This window comes from Moschus berezovskii, chromosome 7 (assembly GCF_049115385.1).
Source record: "Moschus berezovskii isolate FMDL1 chromosome 7, NW_MosBer_1.0, whole genome shotgun sequence".
Classification (NCBI taxonomy): Eukaryota; Metazoa; Chordata; class Mammalia; order Artiodactyla; family Moschidae; genus Moschus; species Moschus berezovskii.
The window spans coordinates 87,763,189-87,769,916 of NC_142466.1; the positions used below are offsets into that span (position 1 = coordinate 87,763,189).

The 6,728-nt window shown below is 43.5% G+C and overlaps 1 long non-coding RNA gene across 1 annotated transcript; it reads right to left on the reverse strand.

The window, feature by feature from the left end:
• Positions 1-428: 428 nt before the first annotated feature.
• LOC129556949 (uncharacterized) lies at positions 429-2,123 on the reverse strand. Its single transcript, XR_008686132.2, has 3 exons — positions 2,054-2,123; positions 859-945; positions 429-520 (listed from the first exon to the last, which is right to left on the reverse strand). It is a non-coding gene; the product is annotated as an uncharacterized LOC129556949 (long non-coding RNA).
• Between the last annotated feature and the right edge of the window lie 4,605 nt (positions 2,124-6,728).

Consider the following 6,728-nt stretch of genomic DNA (forward strand, 5'->3'; position numbering starts at 1 on the left):
TTTTAATCTTTATCTTTGTTGAGAATAACTACAGTATATATGCCCACACCATGTTGATTAAAACGCCTTTGCTCCATCAGAGTTTTGGTCCCTGTGTCTTGCTTTCTCTCTCTCTCCCTCTTTTTCTTTTTCAGGCTAATTCCTGGAGCGTAGAGGCTCTCTGTGTTTACTTTCCTGCCAGGGCTTCTAAGACCCTCTCGAGAAGGTGCTCTGTGCCTTCACCCCATCGAGAGGGCACCTGAGGCCTTCGTGAATAGAGCAAGCCCCGTGCCAGGGGCTTTATTGGCTTTCTGCATAAACCAAGGAATATCAGCCTCTTTCTCTCTCCCTTACTTTCTTATTGGTCGACCCCGGACCACCAGGTTCCGGTCCATTAAAGTGGAAAGGGACTGAGAAAAGTCTGAGAAAGTGACTTTAATTGGAAAAAGGATATTTGCTGATGTAATTCAGCTGAAGATCTTAAGATGAGAAAACCACCTTGGATCAGGTGAGTTGGCCTGAAATCCAATCGCAAATGTTCCTGTAAGGGAAAGAACAGGAGAAGGTACAGTCACAGAGGAGAATGCCATGTTACCATGGAGGCAGAGACTGGATTTATGCAATCACAAGCCAAGGAACTCCTAGAGCCACTGGAAGTTTTAGAAGCAAGAAAAGATTCCCCTTCAGAGTCTTTGGAGGGAGTGTTTCTCTGCTGATACCTTGATTTTCGACTTCTGGACTTTCCAACTGTGAGAGAGTAAATTTCTACTGTCTGAAGCCACCCAGTTAGCTATACTTTGTTAGGACAACCATAGGAAAGTAATACAGATACCATTTGGCTTAATGGAAGAGACACATGGAAGGGAACTTCCTTGTCACCTGGAAGGACACCTGCATTTGCAGTTGGCCAAGGGCTCTCCTTGGAGGCTCTCTCTTATATAGGGGATTCTGAAGGCCATCTTCTTCCTGAGGGCAGAAGAGAGGGGAGAGTCAGCTAAGAAGGCCCTAGTCCCTGGAGACTGGGCCCTATCTGCCTACCACCAGTATGGTGCACACCCCAAGTCCCAGCTCTTGGTTTTCCTCATTTGTGAAAGGCATTGTATGGTTGCTAGATTCCCTTCCAGCTCCACAGTTCTGGGGTTGCCTACAGGAATCCTTCAATGACAAGATCTCCCAATGCCTTTTAAAAGGTTGTCAACATATGAAGCAAAAAAGAATCTGCCTGCAATGCAGGAGACCCGGGTTTGATCCCTGGGTCGAGAACATCCCCTGGAGAAGGACATGGCAACCCACTCCAGTAATCCTGCCTGAATAATCCCATGGACAGAGGAGTCTGGCGAGTTGCTGTCCATGGGGTCAAAAAGAGTCGGACACAACTAAGCAACTAACACACACACATGAAGAGGGAAAATAGGTGAGGGACCAAGCATGTGCTCAAATTATCAGCAACATGGTTCATACACAAATATTTATTCAAATTTAGGCTCTTCTAAGTACAAATGCGTAGGAGAGGCCTTTTCTTTTTCACTTTGACTTAAACTTGGGAGAATTTTACAGACTCTAGGTGCATTTTAAAATTGAGATAACTGATTGAATCATCCTTGATCCATTTAGAACTCACCCATTAATTGACTTCCAAAGTTTCAATTGCTGTCTTGTTTCAGAAAGAACATAAGCAGCAGCCTCTATTTCAAACCCCTTTGTAAATGTAGATTTTTCTGAAGCTTCAGAAAAGCTGGGACGCCTATCATCATCTTGATCTTTTCTGACTGGGTCTTTGAAGTACTGTGAATGTGGGGGCATGTGCTGTGCTGTGCTGTGCTTAGTCATTCAGTGGTGTCTGACTCTTTGCGACCCCATAGACTGTAGTGCAAGAGGCATTCTGTCCATGGGGATTCTCCAGGCAAGAATATTGGAATGGGTTGCCATGCCCTTCTCCAGGGGATCTTTCCAACCTAGGGATGGAACCCAGGTCTCCCGTATTTCAGGCAGGTTCTTTACCATCTGAGCCATCAGGGAAGTCCTTGGGGACATGTGGGGCAGCTCAAACTCTGCCCTGCAGAGGCTCACTCACCATTAGCCTTCTTTCAGAAGTCTTCTTGCTTCTTATTAGTGTTGCTTTTCAAACCTGTGGCCGATGACTGTTTCAAGAAAGTCAAGGTAAATTTTTCTCCATAAGTTGGATTATATTTTAAAAATTCACTGGATTCATTCATTATTTAAAAGTTTCATGACAAAAGATCCATATATATATATATATGAATCACTTTGCGCTGTACACCTGAAACTAACATAATATTATAAATCAGTTATACTTCAATTTTTTAAAAAATTTTCAAAGTAAATAAGTAAGTAAAATCTGCATGACAAAGCAGCAGGTAGTTATCGCTTTGAAAATGTCTGTCTCCAGGCCCCTTCCCCATCCTCGAGTGAGTTGTACATAGTGGGGTGCACCTGCACGCCCCACCAGCCTTTTGTATTTTGAGGCTCTCTGATGTCTGCATTCCTGCCTCAGTCGACCTGTCAGGGGCGCTCTATGGAGTTCTGTGGGACCACCTCCAGGAAGCAGCAAAGAGATTCTTGAAAACATGCCAAATGGAAAACAAAGTGACAGCTCTGGATTTCTTCCAGGGCCCAGACAAGAACTTGAGAAAATACAAAAAAGAAGTTACTAATGTCTCTCAACTCTTTCCACAGGGTCAGAAGTAAACAGACCTAGAAAAAAGCATGTATTTCATATGGACATTTTCACAGGACATTTGCAGGAAGTTGGACTCATGGCTTCGGTGGAGTGAAGAAAGGCCTGGACAAGAAACCAGGAGGCCTGGTCTGCAGTCCTGATGGCGTCACACTGCAAGTGATCCCTGGTTGCCAGGAGCCTTAATTCCCTCACTACAGAAGGGAGGAGGTACCCACTTTTCTCAGTTCCTGTGAGGACAAAATGAGGTTGACTGAAATATACATCATTTGTAAAGACGCTCTCAGTCATATATATGTAAAATATCATTAAGAAGGTCTCACAAGGCATTTTCCTGAAAGGGACAGCCAACCATTCTCAGAAGGTTACATAATTCTCTACCAAGTAGGAAAGTGTTGACATTCAAAGTTTTTTTTTTCCTTTTTTGAAGAAACAAGTTAATTGTGAGAGTCGTCCCCTTGAGATGTCCATTTGCTGTGGCCTGTTATGACCAACCTAGACAGCATATTAAAAAGCAGAGACATTACTTTGCCAACCAAGGTCCGTCTAGTCAAGGCTATGGTTTTTCCAGTGGTCATGTATGGATGTGAGAGTTGGATTGTGAAGAAAGCTGAGCGCCAAAGAATTGATGCTTTTGAACTGTGGTGTTGAAGAAGACTCTTGAGAGTCCCTTGGACTGCAAGGAGATCCAATCAGTCCATTCTAAAGGAGATCAGTCCTGGGTGTTCATTGGAAGGACTGAAGCTAAAGCAGAAACTCCAATATTTTGGCCACCTCATGTGAAGAGTTGACTCACTGGAAAAGACTCTGAAGCTGGGAGAGATTGGGGACACGAGGAGAAGGGGACGACAGAGAATGAGATGGTTGGATGGCATCACCGACTCGATGGACATGAGTTTGAGTGAACTCCAGGAACTGGCGATGGACAGGGAGGCCTGGCGTGCTGTGATTCATGGGGTCACAAAGAGTTGGACACAACTGAGCGACTGAACTGAACTGAACTGAACTGAACCAGAGACTGTAATGAAGTGCAGATCGTGGAATAATTCACAATTAAGGGACCAGTGGTGCTCTCATGGGATTATGTCCCCAAATTAGGGTGTGCAACTAAGGGTGACAGAAGTAAATATGTATAACTTTAGAATATTTCCAGTCACTGTAATGTTATGAGCCTACAAATTCCAGCATTTTCTCCCCCACCCCATATATCTTGGAAAAATACAACCTCGAGAGAAACAAGGAAGCTGGACAAATATTCCCATAGAAATGCATGTAATTATGGGGTCTCTTCCCATTCAAGAACTTGGCTTCAAACAGACCATTGATATACAACAGAAATAAAACACCACAACCTCAAATCACTATTCTTATTTAAACTAGGGACATTATGTTCCAAGTGGTGGACTGTTAGAACTAAAAGGGATCTCTTTTATGGAGATTAAAAAAAAAAACATTATTTATAAATGATATTGCGTATGCAGGCAGCCCCTAAGTAACTATATCTATATTAGCAGGTTTGTGAAAGTGAAAGTGAAGTCGCTCAGTCCTGTGGGACTCTTTGCGACCCCATAGACTGTATCATACCAGGCTTCTCTGTCCATGGGATTTTCCAGGCAAGAGTACTGGATTGGGTTGCCATTTCCTTCTCCGGGACATCTTCCTGACCCAGGGACTGAACCCGGGTCTCCTGCATTGCAGGTAGATGCTTTACCATCGGAGCCACCAGGGAAGTGGGTTTAGTGGATGATAAATCTATTCAGACAATCAATTTATGTTCAGGTTTTAATACAAGCCACCAATTGTTAGAAATTCTTGCTGAACTCTATCGCTGTCAGGCTGATCAGCTGAAGTGACTGAGCTTTTCCATATCTCAGAATGAGTTTGGTGGTCATAGAGCTGCAGGTTTGAGAGCTGCTTTGCACATCCTTTGCAAAGGACAGACTCTGATAAACTTTTAAATCCTGGCTTCTCCATTTGCTACTCATGTGAATCTTGGTTTTCTTCACCTGTAAGATGGAGGTAATGATGGTAACTGTGACAACTTTCAATATGGCTACTTGGTTCAAATAATACACATGAAGGTGATCTAGAACTAGAAACTCCTGTGGGTTGAACCATCATGTTAACTAGGTCAGTGAGAGCACAGACTGAAGCCATGTTACCTGGGTCTTCCCCTTGTAACTACAACCATGAGCCTCTCCAGGCCTCAGCTTCTTTATCTGTTAAGTGGGGATGACAACACAGGTTGTAGTAAAGGTGAAATGAGTTACTATATGTAAAGCTTTCAAAATCGTTCCTGGCACGTGGTATTACTTGTACTGTATTTTCATGTGTGCCCAGAAGAAAGGTGTCTTAAAAAGGAAGCAATCTTAAAGATGATCTAGGCCATTTCTCATTTTGGGAAAGACAACTCAGTCCTGAGGCATTTCCTTTGGTCACAAAGCTGGCTCACCAAAGGCCTCCTGGCTTCCAATTCTATATTTTTCCCATATACTGCTCTACCTTGGGGATATAGGTCTCTATGAAGACTCTGTTATCCCCACTGGCTAGCCAAAAGAATCATGAATTGAATAAAACTGTAATTTTTATAGATGAGAAAAATAATAGTGCGACTATAAGAAGCACACTTAAAGTGGCATTGGTCTGAACCATCTGCAATTGAGAATTACTACAGTCACCAGAGTAACCACTAACTAGTTACATAGTGGTGCTGACCACTTTCTCCGTTCCCTAAAGGCTCAAAAGAGAGCTCTGTGGATCAGAATCACCCTGGACCTTGGTAGAAGGGTAGACTCTCAGGCCCTACCCCAGACCTTACTAAATCAGAACCTACATTTGAAAGTTCCTTTTAGAAAGATTCCTCTTTTTTGCTCATCTATAAAGGAGGCCAAGAAACAAATGGCATGTTCTAGACCCTCCTTTACAGCTCAAAAATGCTCTAAACTTTTCTCCTTGCCCTTCTACACCTCCCCACCTGCAACCTCCCAAATTTAAAGAATATTTGAAGGGGAAAAGAGGTTACAAAGGCAGCCTGAAGGTCAAAGTGAAGGGAAAATGGACAGGACATATTTCTGTTCATCACGGATGCTAGTTTCTGGGAATCAGGAAGTCTCTGCAGGATGTTTGGATCAAATGATTGATGGGGGTAAAGCCCCTTTAAAAAGAGTCTGGAAGACCCAGGTGCTGGTCTCACCTCTGTCTCCAGAAGAACTGGGAAGCTGTCAGGTAGGAAAACCTAAGTCACTGACCCAGTGCCCTCCTTTCTAAAATGAAGGAACTGGTTTACTAAATATTTTTAATCTACATTATCAGTCTGTGAAATCAGTTTTTCTTTTAAACTTCCCTATTATCTAACTTAGTAGCGATGCATTGGTGTGAGTTTCTACTAGCTTCTCCAGCTGTAACCCTGGACTCTGGCTGCTGAGCAGGACAAGTGTGGTCTGGTTAAAGTCTTGCAATCACTACCAGGATTCCCATAGGCGTGGAGACCTGAGTGATCTTTGTACTTAGCTTATTTCCATCACCTTGTGTTAAATAATTGATGGAACATATTCACTTTGAGCCTGAACTTGCTTAAAAGAGCCACCTGTTCTCAAAGACTGTTCACTTTGGGAGCATGCACCTGAGCCATCATCCACTGACCTCCCCACTGTGCATGTGCGGTGACCAGCCCAAGGCGACAGAAAGAAACCTAGTAAATTCATCTTCAACAGACTCTGCCTGCTTTTCTCTGGATTTAACCCCAGTTCTTTGAGGCTCCAGCCAAGGTTCATGATTGCGGAATATAAAACCCCGATTCTCAGTCTTTGGGCTCAACCTGTGCATTCAGAGCACCACGGAGCTCTTGGTAAGCATTGGCTGCATAAAGGTTTTGCGTTCTCATAAACATGGAGGTTTTAGGAGTCTAAGGCAGACTTTCAAAAGAGTTACACAGAGCTTTTGTTGTCTAACACTTGCAAATCATTTTCCCTCCACAAAAGCCTATAAAATGTCAGCAGTGTGAGCATCTCTGCCCATGGGGCTGCCCCTTCCATGGGACTTGGGTAGTAAT